We start from the raw sequence: 17,219 nt of genomic DNA on the forward strand, positions 1-17,219 counted from the left end.
CAGACTCCACAGTCAGCACAGAGCCTGATGCACCATCTGATCCCAGGTTCATACACCTGACACAGGGCTCAATCTCCTGAACTGTAAGATCACGACCTGAGCCAAAATCAAGAGTCAGTCACCCAACCAACTGAGCCACCCAGGCACCCCTTTCCTCTTTTTTTAAAAGAGAAATCAAACATTATGGATACTAAAGTTCCCCACCCCTTTCTCTCTTCGTCCCTCTTCCACCCCCATTTTACAGAAGAGGAACCTGAGGCACAGAGAGGTCAAGTTTTGTCCCCAAGGTCTCTCAGCAAGTAGGAAGGAGAGTTGATCTACACTAGGTGATCTGAGCTCCGGGCCTGTATGTTTTATAGGCTTTCGTACTTTGATGAGACATAAATTATCTATTACCATGATGTACTATTGTTTGGTAAGTTTTTTAATTTCCCGTAAGTTGAATCATTCTGGGTATAATTTTGCAATTTTTTTTTCACTTAGCATTGTGGTTTTGAGAGTTCTCTGTAGAAGTCTATTTCTTCTTCTAGAACGTAAACTCCATGAGAATAGGAGTTGTTGTCTCTTATGTTCACTGTCTGGCACAGAGTAGATGCTCAGTAAAACTTGCTGAATGGGGCGTCTGGGCGGCTCAGCCAGTTATGCGTCCAACTCTTGATTTTGGCTCAGGTCATGATCTCACAGTTCAGGAGACTGAGCCCTGTGTCGGGCTCTGTGCTGACAGAGCGGAGCCTCCTTCTGATTCTCTCTCTCTTCCTCTGCCCCACCCCTGCTCACTTGCACTATCCCTCTAAAATAAAAAATTAGGGGCACCTGGGTGGCTCAGTCAGTTGGGCATCTGACTTCAGCTCAGGTCATGATCTTGGGGTTCGTGAGTTCGAGCCCACGTCGGGCTCTGTGCTGACAGCTTAGAGCCTGGAACCTGCTTCAGATTCTGTGTCTCCCTCTCTGTCTCTCTTACCCTATCCCATTCGTGCTCTGTCTCTCTCTCTTTCAAAAATAAATGTTAAAAAAAAATTTTAATATTAAAAAATAAACAAAATAAAAAATAAAAACTTGCTGAATGAATTAATTTTTCTGCTGTAGAGTATTCCACTGCATTTCTGAGATAATTTCTCTAGGGTAGATAAAAATGGAATTAGTGGGTCCCAAGTAAGAGCATCTTCAATTTAATAAGGGTCATTAGAATGACTTTCTGGAGAAGGTCTCCTGACAAATCCTTACAGAATATTCATGGTCAAGGTAGAGGAAAAACCCAACCCCTATGGGGCTCCATATATCTAACCTCCATGGGCCATCTCCCTGACCTCCCTTTGTACCACCCTCGCCTTCACACTACTCTAGCCACAAGAGCTTCCTCGCTCTAAGTCAAAAGTGCCTAGCACATCCCTACCTCAGGACCTTTGCACTTGCTATTTCCTTGGCCTAGAGTGCTCTTCCCTCACATGTCCACATGGCTTGCTCTCTTGCCTCATTCTGGTCTCTGCTGTGTGTCATCTATTCATCCATTGGTCTATTCATTGTCATCTGCTTCCTTCCTCCTACCAGTCCTTTTCCTACCCTGCTTTCCTTTTGTTTCTATAGCACGTAACTCCAGCCGATAAATATGTATTAAGTATGTATTGTGTATGCGTTCCCCCATTAGGATGTGTTTCATGATAGCAAGGATTTTCTCCACCTTAGCCAACTACTGCTGTTGTCATTGCCTTGAACAGTGCTTGATAGTTAGCAGACATTGAGATAGATGGATGGATAGATAGATAGACAGATTATTTTGGCAATAAGAAATAAGCTTTCTTTTTTTTGAGTATAGTTGATGGACAATGTCACATTAGTTTCAGGTGTCATTGATAAATATTTTTTGAATGAATGAATAATCCCAGGGAGTTTCAGAAATACAAACATGATGAAGTAAATCAAAATTTCGCATTAGTATTTTTCTGTAGCACTTTTGTGTAATCATTACCTATTTGATATTTTAAGGGTCCCAAATGGCTTAAGAGAATTAGACATACTGGTGTCTACCAGGCAGAACTTTATGATTCTGATTTAAAATGTAAAATTGAATTAAGTTAAACTTGTGATTGTAGGTTAAAATCTTCCTAAATTTATAAATAGTATTAGAGTATTTAAGGGACCTTAAGATTCAACATAAGTTTAATAAATTTGTAAGATACATTTAAAGACTTACACATTTTGTCAGAAAACTGAGATACTTAAAGGAAACCAAATATATTACGTTTATAAATGTAGTTTAAAATGTGTAAGAAGTTTTGGGGTGCCTGGGTGGCTCAGTAGGTTAAGCGTCTGACTTCAGCTCAGGTCATGATCTCATGGTTCGTGGGTTCGAGCCCCACATCGGGCTCTGTGCTGACAGCTCAGAGCCTGGAGCCTGCTTCAGATTCTGTGTCTCCCTCTCTCTCTGCCCCTTCCCTACTCACACTCTGTCTCTCTCCCTGTCAAAAATTAATAAACATTAAAAAAAAAATTTTTTTTTAATGTTTAAGAGGTTTCAATTATTCTGTAGTTAAAAAGACCTTTAAAAGTATTGTCACAATTCACGAGAGTTGTAAAAAGAAAAATAAGGTTTGTAAAGTGAACCTGAAAGCTTGAGGAGGAATAAGGTTTCTCAAATATATAACTTTACAAGTCAAAAGAAAATCTTTAACTTTCCAACTAAACATTTATTTATTTATTTATTTATTTATTTATTTATTTATTTAAAATGTTTATTTGAGAGAGAGAGAGAGAGAGAGAGAGAGAGAGAGAGAGAATCCCAAGCAGGCTCCGCACTGTTAGCACAGAGCCCAATGTGGGGCTCAGACCCATGAACCATGAGATCGTGACCTGAGCCGATATCAAGAGTTGGACTCTTAACCGACTAAGCCACCCAGGCGCCTGCCTTTATCTATCTATCTATCTATCTATCTATCTATCTATCTATCATCTTCACGCCCAGTGCAGGCCTAAGGCAGGGGTTGAACTCAAGACCCTGATAAAGATCTGAGCTGTGATCAAGAGTCAGATGCTTACCCGACTGAGCCACCCAGGTGCCCATTTGTTTATTTTAATTTGTAAAAAAAATTTTAAGATTTTATTTTTAAGTAATCTTCATACCCAGTGTAAGGCTCGAACTCACAACCTTGAGATCAAGAGTCACATGCTCCACCAACTGCGCCAGACAGGCGCCCTTCCAAAGAAACTTTTTTTTTTAATGTTTATTTATTTTTGAGAGAGAGAGAGACAGAGTACAAACCCTTAACCAGCTGAGGCACCCAGACACCCCAGAAACTTTTTTTTTAATCCTTATTTATTTTTGAGAAAGAGATAGAGACATGTGAGGGAGGGAGGAGCAGAGAGAGAGGGAGACACAGAATCTGAAGCAGGCTCTAGGCTCCGAGCTGTCAGCACAGAGCCCGATGCAGGGCTCGAACCCATGAACCAAGAGATCATGACCTTAGCCAAAGTCAGATGCTTAACAGACTGAGCCACCCAAGCACCTCCTGAGATGCATCTTTTTTTTTTTTTTGAGATGCATCTTTTAAAAGGCCTTTGCTTTTCCTCACAAGGTGGCATTTTAGGATGGGTAAGCCTGGTGATTTAAAGGGTGAGAGCCTGCCTTGTACTAAGCAAATTCTGAGCAGCAATGCTTTAATAATCCTCCCAGAGGACACGCTGTTCTACATAAATACACGTTCTGGTTAAGTGCCCTCCGTATGCAAAGTTTTTCGTTTTAACGATTCTGTTATATTTTAACAATCGGGAAACTTTGAAAACCTGCTTTACACACTTCCTTTCCTTCTTGGGAAAAAAAAAAGGGGGTACAGAATTTTTCCAAATGCTTTAGAGCCATCAGTACAGTGGCCATGGGATTTCGGTGCTGTGATGGGGCCTTGACCCCAGGGCTACATAGGGCATGTGGGGGACTATTTGCCCCACACGATAGATCCTGGTTCGTAGGCTGTTTGGATTCTTTACTTCTAATTGTGTTCCGTTTGTTTATTCATCCATGCTCTGCCTTCTTCCTGTCCTCAGTCAGCCTGTCTGCCCTGACCTTCCTGGGGCTGCTTCTCAATCTGCTGAGGGATGGGGGACCAGAGCACCAAGCTCATTCCTGTTTTGTCCAGTTACCCCTCCATCAATGACTGATGCAAGATAGGAATGCATATTTCTTTTCTTTCTTTTGAAACATTCTTGATTATTTTTAAATACACCCCATGTGGGGCTAGAACTCACAACCCTGAGGCCAGGAGTCACATGCTCCACTGACTGAGCCAGCCAGGCGCCCCAGGAATGCATATTTCTGTTTGTTTGCCAGTGCGGTGTCCAGATATATATACACATAGGCACATTACATGTAACGTACATAGTATTTGTAATATATAATGTGTGTATATATCATTGCTGCTTTAATTTTCACTTTCTTTTTTCAAGTTTTCATTTTAACTCCAGTTAGTTAACATACAGCATTATATTAGTTTCATAATTTTCATTTTCCTGATAAGCACATGTTAATATGTGCGTTGACCTTTTATATTCCTCTCCTGAGACTTACCTGCTTGCCTGTTTTTCTGTTCTGTACAAATTGTAAAGCTCTTTTGGAGAATAATTTGCCAATTTCTAGTAATGCTTTAGAAGTACACATTCTTGGGGCACCTGGGGGGCTCAGTGAATTAAGTGTCTGACTCTTGATTTCAGCTCAGGTCATGATCTCGTGGTTCATGGGTTTGAGCCCCGCATTGGGCTCTGTGCTGACAGTGTGGAGCCTGCTTGGGATTCTCTCTCTCTCTCTCTCTCTCTCTCTCTCTCTCTCTCTCCCCTCCCTCTCTTCCCCTCCCCCACTCATGCTCTTTCTCAAAATAAATAAATAAACATTAAAAAAAAAAAGTATACATTCTCAGACCCAGAATTTTCTTCTAGAAACTGGTCTAACAGAAATGCTTACACACGTGCACAAAGACGTATGTATGATGGTGATATTCACTGCAGCAGTTTAGAATGGGGGAAAGCAGGAAATGAGAGAAAAGTCCATCTGTAGGTGGAAGGGGGAGGCCAGTTGTGCTATGTTCATACTACGTAGTCACTAAAAAATGAAGGCCATCCTTGTATACTGAGCAGGAAAAGTCTCCATGCAAAAAAGAGTCATGGAAAAAAATATATATATGATGCAGTGTATTTTTTTTCAGATTTTATTTTTAAGTAATCTCTACACCCAATGTGGGGCTTGAACTCGTGACCCCCAGATCAAGAGTCACATGCTCCACCAACTGAGCCAGCCAGGCCCCCCCCAATCCAATGCATTTAAAAAGAAACTTTATCTCCAGAAAGAACAAACAGTTGTGTTTCCCTCTGGGGATCTGGCAAAGGGGAGAAGGTTCAGTCCATGAATTTCTGTTTTAATCTTCTGAAACAAGAATGATTTGTGAGCCGTTGGCATCCTAAAATATTTATTTCAAGGGCGTCTGGATGACTCAGTCAGTTGAGCCACCGACTCTTGATTTCGGCTCAGGTAATGATCCCAGAGTCATGGGATTGAGTGCCGCATCAGGCTCCATGCTGAGTGTAGAGCCTGCTTGGGATTCTTTCTCTCCCTCCACCCCTCTCCCCTGCTCTCTCTCTCTCTCTCTCACACACACACACACACACACACACGCACACACACACTCTCTCTCAAATTAAAAAAAAAAAATTAAAGTAAAAAAATTTTTTTAAGATCTTATTTTTAAGTAATCTCTATACCCATCATAGGGTCAAACTCATGACCCTGAGATCAAGAGTCACGTACGTGCTCCACTGATGAGCCAGTGCCCCTCAAGTAAAAAAATATTCTGCCTAAAGTCTTGCCCCATCAGGTGTGGTATGACGACATCCGTATCAGCTGGGAGCAGGTCACAAATGCAGTTTCAGGAAGCATGGTCAAGGGTTCTCAAGCCTGGCTGCATAGAATCACCCAGAAGGTTTGACACAAATGCGGAGGCCTGGGGAGGGGGCGGGGGGCACCACAGAGGTTCTGATGCAGTAGGTCTGGGGGCCCTGGCGTGCAGCAGGAATGAACCTCCGATCTAAGGCCTCCATAAATGATAAACATGATAAACTTAGGGACTCTAGTGTGAGTGGGGGTGTGGGGGCTCTTCCTTCAGAAGAGGTAGTACCAGGCCAGGCCCTTTATGGCTGCTCTGAGATTCCCTTCCTTCCTTCCTTTCTTCCTTCCTTCCTTCCTTCCTTCCTTCAGTCCTTCCTTCCTTCCTTCCTTCCTTCCTTCCTTCCTTCCTTCCTTCCTTCCTTCCCTCCTTTTGCTTCCTACTGGGTTCTCTGTGGGATGGAACATTTGGACAGCTGGACCAGGGAGCCAGCCCACTTGAAGCTAAGAAGCCCTATACTGAGAAAAACTACATGTCCACACAGGATCGATTAAGGGTTGACTAACTGCATTTTGAAAACCTCACCCAGGGAGTTCGACACTTCTTTCTATGGCAACCTCCCGGACATTATTCTCAGCGTGAGGTCCCGTCCGCCATTTAAGACCACCTCCATCCACTGCAAACAGGGTGCTTCCCGGGTCCAGCCTGACCTGGTGGCATTCCAATGTGGGGGTGTATTCTGTTTTCCATAATCCCAGAAACGGCCAAGCATGGGTCTCACTGTCTGAAGAAGGCTTACTTAGCCGGAGCGTGCCCGCTCACGCGCTCATACGCACACAACATTCTTCGGGAAGGCCCTGAGGGTGTCAATTCCAGAAGGTGCGTCTCACAGGTAGAAATGTTTGCCTCATACTGGAGGTTGTTGGGTGCGGGGTTTAACCTTGGAAATCCTCGAGGCCCTGGGACATTGCAGCAAGACGGCAGCTTTATTATGCCCCAGGAAATGTCCTAGGTGTAGAACACAGGCTGTGGGATGGGGGTGGGGAGGACACAAGCGAGAAACAAACTGACGCTGTGTACATAAGGCACCAAAGAGTGGGGACTGCCGTCCGCGGTGCGGATGCGTGGGAGCGAAGGATTCCATCTGGGGGGAGTCGCAAGTCACAGATGGCCACAGACACAGGTGGTAATAGAGCCACGTCTTTATCCAGCCAGCCAGCCAGCCAGCCGTTTAGTCAACAAGTATTTATTTAGTAAACAGGACCAAAGTTGGGACCGAATCGGAGTGTGGGATACAGAAGAGGAAGAGGTTTAGCTCAGCACTGCAGATGCGGGGGCGGGGGAGGGGGGAGGAGGAGGAGGAGGAGGAGGGGAACTCTGAACCCAGATTTGGAGGGGAAGCATCCGGGACAGTTTCTTGGAGGAAGTGATGCCCACCCACGCCAGGCCCCCAGAACTCATTAGGAGTTATTCTCGGGGGAGAGTCCAAGAGGTGGGGCTGCCCCAGGTTCCAGAAAAGGGTGCAGTGCGCGCAAACACGAGAGCGGCGGGGCGGGGGCGGGGGGTGTCTTCTAGAGAAGTCAAAGCTCACAGAGGTGGAGCAAAGGCTGAGCACCAGTACGGCTTGGGGGATGGCCGGAACCCCAGCAAATGGCCGAGACAAAGGGTGTCCAGGTGCAGGAAGGCCAGGTGAGGGGCTGCAGAGGTGGCCAGGCACGTCTGCAAGTCCCAGAAAGCCACTCCCAAGTCTCAAGCTGAGGAAGGCGGGATGGAGCCCTGATGATCGAGGAAGGGGGGGGGAAGCACCAGAAGGTGAAGCAACATCCCGTCGCACTTGGAGGGCTCTGGAGTCCGAAACGGGGTCTCCAATCAGGGGTACATGCTGCACATGCCCCCCCCCCCCCCCCCCACCACACACCCAACCTATAGACGGGATAGAGGTGGGCGGGTCCCAAGTGAGCATTGTCCCGGACGTCCCCACTTAGGACAGCCCCGGCTCAAATACCACCTCTTCCCCACCACCCGCAAATATTTACATCCTGTTTATGCCGAGGCCTCCCAGGGCCTCAAATTTTCATGAATAAAATATGAGTTTCTAGGCCCAGCCGTGGAGGGAAGAAACCCCCGCCAGCTGGTAGGGACCAGAGGCAGTTTAGTGTTTCGGTTGCTGTCGCCTCCCGCGTGGTATTTGGAGGAAATTTGAATTGGCGGATCAAGGTGACCCAGGGCGGGAGATTTGGGCATTTTCTATACCTTCTGCGGGTTCTAGGAACTAAACCAGTTGCAGTGAACGTTCCCTATATTTTATTCCTGGGGCTGTTTCTTGAGACACTCAGCCTTTCACTTGTTTATCCTTCCGAAATGTTACAGGAAAGCCAGAGGTTTTCATAGGTGGAGGGAGACTTTTAGAGATCAGCCAGCCCCCAGTGCCCTCCTTTGAAAAAAGAGAAAACCCAGGCTCAGAGGGCAAGGGTCTCGCCCTGGGTCATTTAGGCTAATCAGTGATACGCTGTCAGGGTTCCCTGTCACCTGGTCCAATATTCTCTCCACCACATCACACTTCCTGCAAGTACAAAAATTTTGAAACTCATAGATGGTGTATTTCAGAGTGGTTTTGGGTTTTCAGAAAATTAAGCAGATAATCCAGAGAGTCCCCATATACCCCCTTCCTTCCCTGGCACACAGTTTCCCCCATTATTAACATCTTACGTGAATGTGGTACATTTATTACAATTAATGAGCCAGTATCAATACATTAGCATCAATTAAAGGCCATAGTCTGCATTAAGTTTCCCCTTTTATGTTCAAACAGTGTTATGGCTGCTGACAAATGCATGTCATGTATCCACCATTTCAGTATCATACAGAGCAATTTCACCTCCTTAAAAATCACTTGTGCCCGCCTTACTCCTCCCTCCTCCCTCCTCCTCCCCATCCAGTCCCAAGCAACCACTAATCTTTGTATTCTCTCTCTCTCTCTTTTTTTATTTTTAATGTTTATTTATTTTTGAGAGAGAGACAGTGTGTATGAGTGGGGGAGGGTCAGAGAGAGAGGGAGACACAGAATCTGCAGCAGGTTCTAGGCTCCGAGCTGTCAGCATACAGCCCAACTCGGGCTTGAACTCATGGACCACGAGATCATGACCTGAGCCGAAGTCAGAGGCTCAACCGACTGAGCCACCCAGGAGCCCCTAATCTTTGTGTTTTTTTCCACCACCTTGCCTTTTCCAGAATGTCATATAGTTGGAATCATACGGCACGTAGCCTTTTCAGACTGGTTTCTTTCACTTAGTAATATGCGATGCAGATTTTTGTTTTAATGTTTGTTTATTTGCGGGAGACAGAGTGCCAGTGGGGAGGGGCAGAGTGGGGAGGAGGACAGAAGATCTGAAGCGGGCTCTGTGCTGACACCAGAGAGCCTGAGACAGGGCTGGAACTCACCAACCTGAGCTGAAGTAGGACACTTAAGTGTAGGGGCCCATAGATTTTTTTTTTTTTTTTTTTTTAATATCCATAGAAACTTCTGTCATGAGTAATGGAGACCTTATAGGTTGGTTGAATATTCCACATTCTTATCCAATCCTGCTCCTTCCAAAGATGTGGCAATTTCTGGAAAATGACACAAATTTCTTCCTTAATTATATAATTAGAGACAGATTCAGGTTGATGCCTGGACTTGCTTCTTGGAACTTCAGAGTTGTTTTCTTTTCCCCTTAGCCCTTCTGATGCCTTCCCTTCATCTGGGTCCTTTCCTTTTTCTTTTTGATCAAACTGGCTAGAGGTTTATCAATTTTTTAAATTCTTTCAAAGAACCAGCTTCTGGGTTCCTTGATCTGTTCTACTGGTTTTTGGTTTCAATAGCATTAACTTCTGCCCTCATTTTATTACTTCCTGTCTTCTGCTGGTTTTGGGTTTTATTTGCTGTACTTTTTCCAGCTCCTTAAGGTGGAAGGTTAGGTCATGTATCTGAGACCTTTCTTCCTTCTTTAGGAAGGCCTGGATTGCTGTCTACTTTCCTCTTATGACCGCCTTTGCTGTGTCCCAGAGGTTTGGGGCTGTGATGTTATCATTTTCATTGGCTTCCATGTACTTTTCAATTTCCTCTTTTACTTCTTGGTTAGCCCATTCATCCTTTAGTAGGATGTTCTTTAGTCTCCAAGTATTTGTTACCTTTCCAAATGTTTTTCTTGTGGTTGATTTCGAGTTTCATAGCGTTGTGGTCTGAAAATATGATCTCCGTCTTTTTGTACTTGTTGAGGGCTGTTTTGTGTCCCAGTATGTGGTCTATTCTGGAGAACGTTCCATGTGCCCTGGAGAAGAACGTATATTCCTCTGCTGTAGGATGAGATGTTCTGAATATATCTGTTAAGTCCATCTGGTCCAGTGTGTCATTTAAAGCCATTGTTTCCTTGTTGATTTTCTGATCAGGCCATCTGGCCATTGTTGTAAGTGGGGTGTTGAAGTCCCCTACTATTATGGTATTATTATCGATAAGTTTCTTTGTTTGTGATTAATTGATTTATATATTCGGGTACTTCCACATTTGGAGTATAAATGTTTATGATTGTTAGGTCTTCTTGGTGGATAGACCCCTTAATTATGATACAATGCCATTCTTTACCTCTTGTCACAATCTTTATTTTAAAGTCTAGATTGTCTGATATAAGTATGGCTATGACGCCTTCACTTCAAAAAATTTCTTCACCAACCTTTTTTTCTCATGCATTTTAGCCTCTCCCTTGGTCTTATTGTCTCTTCTGCCCACTCTGTAAAACTTCGATTGGAGAGAATATTGGACCGGGTGACAGGAACCTTGACAGATTATCACGGATGATTAGCTGAGTGGCCCTGGGTTAGGGAGACATTTTAAAATTTTTTCTAATTAAATTTTTTTTAACGTTTATTCATTTTTGAGAGACAGAGAGTGAGCGGGGGAGGGGCAGAAAGAGAGAGAGAGAGACACAGAATCCGAAGCAGGCTCCAGGCTCTGAGCTGTCAGCACAGAGCCCGACGCGGGGCTCGAACTCACAAACTGCGAGATCATGACCTGAGCTGAAGTTGGACACTCAGCCGACTGAGCCACCCGGGCAATTAGGGAGAAATTTTGTTTCTTTGGACACTGCGTGTTTTTCCTATGCCATGCGTGTGCGAGAAGCCATTTCCTGTGACATTTTATTCAGTCTCTTACAAACATTAGTGAAGAAATCCTTATTCCTGTGTTTAATACGTGAGAGAACCACCGTGAGGCCATGAACCACTTGCACGAAGGCAGGCAGCCAGCAAGTGTCTCCGGGGGGATTTGAACCCAGGTCATCAGGAGGGACCAGGGCTGTAAACCTCCACTTCTTCCTCGGGCAGGAGTTAATTTTCATTTTGATCCGAATACAAAAAAAAATGTCCCACATTTCCCTGGCTTTCACAGTGGCGTAACAGTGTCAGTAACCTGAAGAAACACTTTTTATGGGAAAGAAAGTTCTGGTTTAGGAACTGCTGACCTAAAACCAAACAGGAAATCGAGCATTCCCGGCTTAAATGGACCATCTGGGAATCTACTAGGATCAGCCGTGCCGCGGGCCTGGCAGTTCGCTTCAGCCTGGGCTCAGAGGAGAGAGGAGGTGGGCTCAAGGCTGCAAACGGGCCTGGGTCCTCCTGCCCTACCAAGGGCTGGAAGTCAGGGTGCGGGGGTGGGCGACATCCGGGCTGGAGCTCAGGGCACAGGAGAGAGAAGGAGCAAGAGGGTGCAACCCCCATGCGGATGGGGAGGCAGTGCTCTGGGAGGGGACTGATCTCAGGGCGTTTGCCTGGCTGGGGCCGGGAGGCTCTGGCAATGCACTGGAATGTTCTGTCTCAGGGAGCCCTGTCTCTTGGTTCCCGGCCTCTGGTGGAAATCCCTGGCAATCCCCGCTCCGAGAGAGCATAGTTACTCCTACAGAGTGCTCACAGCATCCCAGGTGCCGTGGGAACTCTAGAGAAAATGCTATCTCCTTTTGCTCACCCAGAGAGGGAAACTGAGGCACAACGCAGTGAAGGTCGTTGTCCAAGGCCGTGCAGACTGTAAGTGGCAGCAAATGGGGGAACAGGGATGGGGGTTCTCAAATGTCTGGGGCCTCCATCTGGTTGGCAATTAGTTTTCTTTAAGGACCGAATTGGCCTGGTAGTGGGGTGGGCATTCTGTGAGGGGTACATACGTGGCTTCTTTTTTTTTTTTTTTTTTTAAAGAATGTGATTATTCTAATTTTTTTTTTTTTTTAACGTTTATGTATTTTTGAGACAGAGAGAGACAGAGCATGAACGGGGGAGGGTCAGAGAGAAAGGGAGACACAGAATCTGAAACAGGCTCCAGGCTCTGAGCGGTCAGCACAGAGCCCGACGCGGGGCTCGAACTCACGGACTGTGAGATCATGACCTGAGCCGAAGTCGGCCACTTAACCGACTGAGCCACCCAGGCGCCCCACGTGGCTTCTTTTAAATAAAGAGCCATGTGGCTGAAAAGTAAACTGAACCTCTCTGATTTAAACCGTGAAGAACATGATGATGAATGTGACTACGTTCATATTAAAATCTTCTGTCCGTTGGGCGCCTGGGTGGCTCAGTCGGTTAAAGCATCCGACTCTTGATTTCGGCTCAGGACATGATCTCATGGTTCATGAGTTCGAGCCTCGCTTGGGGCTCCACACTGCTTGGGATTCTCTCTCCCTCTCTCTCTCTCCCCCTCCTTACTTGCTCACTCTCTCTCTCAAAATAAATAAATAAACATTAAAAAAAAAAAACAGGGGCGCCTGGGGGGCTCAGTTGGTTGAGTGTCCAACTCGTGATCTTGGTTCGGGTCGTGATCTCACGGTTTGTGGGTTCGAGCCCCGTGTAGGGCTCTTCGCTAACAGTGTGGAGCCTGCTTCAGATTCTCTCTCTCCCTTTCTCTCTCTGCCCCTCCTCCGATTGTGTGTGCATGTGGGTACTCTCTCTCTCTCTCTCAAAATAAGTAAATAAACATTTAAAAATTAAAAAAACAAAACAAAGTAAAAAAAACAAACTGCTGTCAGTTCACAGACACGATGATAAGCCACAAAGCAGGAGAAATACTGGCAATTTTTCCAACCGGTAGAGGAATAACGTCCAGGACGTTTAAAAAATCCTACAAATCGTTAAGGAAAAAGACCAAACAACCCAATAGAAAATGGGTTGTGGGTAACTATTTCATAGAGGAGGAGACTCCCGCCACCCACAAAGTTTTAAAAGATGCCTAACCCCGCCCATAATCAGGTTTTGTTTGTTTGTGTTGTCTTTCTACAACAGCCAGACGGGCCACGGTGAAAAGATCTGAGAATACACAGTGTCATCGTGGATATTGGACGAAAGGAACTTAGATTTTGCTGTGAGAAGGTTAAATCACTACCAGCACTTTCGAAAACAATTTGACATTATCGTGCGAAGGGGAAGGCGGACCGTTCCCCAAGATTCTGGAATTTCCCACCTAGACGTGCCCCCGGGCCGCCTGTGCGGTGAGTAACGCAGGACGGGGACAGAAACAGCAAAAACAGAACAAATCTAGGGGCGCCTGGGTGACCCAGTTGGTTAAGTGTCCCACTCTTGATTTTTTTTTTAACGTTTATTTCTTTTTGAGAGAGAGAACACAGCGGGAGAGGAGCAGAGAGAGAGGGGGACAGATGACCCGAAGCCGGCTCCACACTGACAGCAGTGAGCCCAGCACTGGGCTTGAACTCGCGAACTGCAAGATTGTGTTATGAGTGGAAGTCTGATGCTTAACTGACTGAGCCACCCACACTCCCCCTGACTCTTAATTTCTGCTCAGGTCACGATCTCATGGTTCGTGATTCCGAGCCCCGTGTGGGGGATTCTACGCTGACAGCACAGAGCCTGCTTGGGATTCTCTCTCTCTCCCTCTCTCTCTGCCCCTCCCCGTTCTCTCTCTCTCTCTCAAAATAAGTAAACTTAAAAAAAAAAAAAAAGAAAACCCAGAACAAATCTAAACAAGAACCCAAACTGGAAGCAAACTGAAGGTCCGTCAGGAGGAGAACGGGCAAGTACTTGAGGGACGGCACGTAAGGGGACGCTCGGTGGCCCCCCAATTTATGTGGACAAATCCGCCAAAAATCATATCGAGCAACACAGGGAGCCCACAGAAGAATACCTCCAGCAGTTACACATGGGCTGAAAGCCCACAAACCTAACAGCATTGTTGAGGGGCAAGGCGAAGCCAAGGGAGGGAAACCAAATTCAAGAAAGCCTGCCTTTGGGGCGGGGACAGGATGGAGAGGTTCCTGGAGAGGATGCAAAGGCAATGGGAACATTTTATTTCGTAAGCCTAGTGTTTTTTATTTTATTTTTTAATTTTACTTATTTTTGAGAAAGAGAGAGAGTGTGAGCAGGTCAGGGGCAGAGAGAGAGAGAATCTGAGGCAGGCTCCAGGCTCTGAGCTGTCAGCACAGAGCCCGATGTGGAGCTTGAACCCACGAACCGTGAGATCATGACCTGGGCTTGATCAAGAGTCGGACACTTAACCAATGGAGCCACCCAGGGGCTTCAGTGCACGATGTTTCATAATAAAAACTGAAAACAGTTTACTCCCCACATGCTTATGAACCAAGGACCAGGATGGCTGGGGAGAAACCTGCCCAAAATCACACAGGGAGTTGGGGGCAGAGCCCTAGGATTCCACCTCCAGCTTGACACTGATCTAGAGACCCCCCCACTACCACTACCCTGATCTTGGGTCCCTGGCTTCACATCAGCACCGCCCCTCCCCACACTGGGCTGGAGCCCTCTCACCCGTTGCAGGGCACCAGCCCTGGGACCCTGTGGAGCTTGGCTAAACGAGGAAAAGGAGCTGCATTGCCGTGGTCGGGACACTGAGGCAGGGGCCGTTCGTGTCTTGCACAGAGCCCCAAGGAAGTTTCATGCAGAGGCTCTCCAGCTCTCCAGGCTGGGGGAGGAGAGGAACCAGCTTGCTGATGACATTCACAGCTACCCTCCCTCCTGCCAGAGAAGAAAAGTTTGTTTCGGCCGCTTCCCCTGTCCCTTGCCACATCCTTGATCAGTGCTGACCCGCTCCGGACTACCTTCTCTGCTTCTGCCCCTCCTACCCCACCAACATGAAAAGACAGACACCAGTCATTCCCATTTTGCAGACAAGAAGACTGAGGCTGGATCATGAGGCCCTCGTCCAGGGTCACATCATGACTACATCCATGTTACTGCATCGCTACCACAGCACCAGAGGAATACCCAGCGGGGTGCTCCCCACACCCGATCTGGACCCTCCCCCCCCCCGCCCCGAAGCATCCCTGTTTGGGGAACCGCTTTTCTTTGGGTCCAGCCTCCGTTCCTGAGTCAGGGAGCTCTGTGCCCAGAGAGTGGGATTCTAACACGACACCCCTTCAGGAGCTGGGAGAATGCGGATTGTCAGGGCAGGGCAGCAGGCTTGGAAAAACAAGGGCGTCCTTGTCCCCGCCTGCCAGGCTGGGCTAATTACTGCCCGGACCCCGGGAGCTTTCTTAGGCAGCTGGAGCCCACCCTTCACCCGAACTGCGGGGAGCAAAACCCTCCCCCGCCTACAGGCATCAGGGGCTGGGGGGCTTCCTCTTGCTGAGAGGAGCTGGGAGCCCAGAGCGTTTTGGGGGGGGGGTCCCATCCTCGATGATGTTCTTTTTCGCAGCCCAGTCCCTGCCAGGGATGCCAGGCATGCCAGTGACCTTGCCTGTCTGTCCACAGGGCCTCTGCCCCAGCCCCTTGTCCTTGACCGCCGTGTTCCTACTCCTAGGAGGCCTAGGGAGCCAGGCTTCAGGCCTAAAATTCATGTCCTTCCCCTGCTTAGAACCCTTCAGGGCTCCCTGTTGCCCTTAGAAAAAAGTCCACCTCCGCAGCCCTGCCCTTATGAGGCCCTCGCTGACCAGGCCGGCCGCCCCTCGGCCCTCATCTGAGCCCTGGTTTCCTTGTGTCCCTGCCTCCTGAGCTCCTCAAGATTCCTCCCAACGTCACCCCAAGGCTGCCCCCGCTGCTTGCCACCCACTTATCTTGGGTATCCTGGGAGACACATCCAGGCTGTCACCTCCTCCAGGAAGCTGCCTTTGAGAATTAGATGCAGCCCAAAGCATCCTGCCCATAATTCTGTCAGAACTCCTATTACTTTATACGTTGTATACCTGGGGGCGCCTGGATGGCTCAGGCGGTTAAGCGTCCGACTTCGGCTCAGGTCATGATCTCACGGTTCGTGGGTTTGAGCCCCACACAGGGCTCTGTGCCGACAGCTCAGAGCCTGGAGCCTGCTTCAGATTCTGTCTCTCTCTCTCTCTTTCTCTCTCTGCCCCTCCTCTGCTCACACTCTGTCTCTCTGTCTCTCAAAAATGCATGAACGTTGGGGCACCTGGGTGGCTCCTTCGGTTGGGCGTCTGACATCGGCTCAGGTCATGATCTCGCAGTTTGTGGGTTCGAGCCCCGCGTCGGGCTCTGTGCCGACGGTTCAGAGCCCGGACCCTACTTCCGATCCCGTGTCTCATTCTCTCTCTGCCCCTCCCCCACTTGTGCTCCGTCCCTCAAAAACAGATAAAAAATGTAAAAAAAAAATTTCTTTTTAAAATGCATAAACGGGGGCGCCTGGGTGGCGCAGTCGGTTAAGCGTCCGACTTCAGCCAGGTCACGATCTCGCGGTCCGGGAGTTCGAGCCCCGCGTCGGGCTCTGGGCTGATGGCTCAGAGCCTGGAGCCTGTTTCCGATTCTGTGTCTCCCTCTCTCTCTGCCCCTCCCCCGTTCATGCTCTGTCTCTCTCTGTCCCAAAAATAAATAAACATTGAAAAAAAAAAATTAAAAAAAAAAAAAATAAATAAAAAAAAAAATAAAATGCATAAACGTTAAAAAACATTTTCTACTACATACACCTGTGTATGGAGAGCAATTTCGTAGCCACACGCCGGGCGGAAAAGGGGCCACAGGATTTAAAGCAGTAGAAGGGGTTTTGTTGCTGGGCCAACTGCAGTTTGAATGAGAGTTGTAGTTTTTGTATTTGATACACACCTGGACCACATCTGTGGGATGAAGGGGCCACAGGGTAAGCTGTAGAGAAAGGGACTGCGATTTTGAAGAGGGCCGGTAGCTTTCCTGATGGTGCTTTGCCTAATGGTACTTTATCTCTGCTGCTGCAAAACAGGGCTTGGACAGATGACCTCCTCGCTTCTCCCCAAACATCTGGCTCGCAGACATGGTGGCGGAGGGGGCTGGGGGGGGCACGTAACGACATCCAAGGCTCAGAGGGGCCCCGGAAGGCAGGGGGGAAAGGGAAGGATGTGCGAGCGGGTCTAAGAAAAGCCAGACCGGGCAGTGCAATTCCATTAGGAAAGCAAGATG

General features: G+C 47.5%; 1 long non-coding RNA gene across 2 annotated transcripts; it reads left to right on the forward strand.

The window, feature by feature from the left end:
• Positions 1-1,840: 1,840 nt before the first annotated feature.
• Positions 1,841-16,413, forward strand: LOC123588830. 2 transcript variants are annotated; one of them, XR_006708027.1, is made up of 2 exons: positions 1,841-2,322; positions 16,283-16,413. It is a non-coding gene; the product is annotated as an uncharacterized LOC123588830 (long non-coding RNA). The 2 variants fall into 2 exon arrangements; XR_006708028.1 differs by lacking the exon at positions 1,841-2,322 and adding an exon at positions 14,374-16,071.
• The last annotated feature ends 806 nt before the right edge of the window (positions 16,414-17,219 follow it).

Source organism: Leopardus geoffroyi, chromosome E3, assembly GCF_018350155.1.
Source record: "Leopardus geoffroyi isolate Oge1 chromosome E3, O.geoffroyi_Oge1_pat1.0, whole genome shotgun sequence".
In the NCBI taxonomy this organism is placed as follows: domain Eukaryota; kingdom Metazoa; phylum Chordata; class Mammalia; order Carnivora; family Felidae; genus Leopardus; species Leopardus geoffroyi.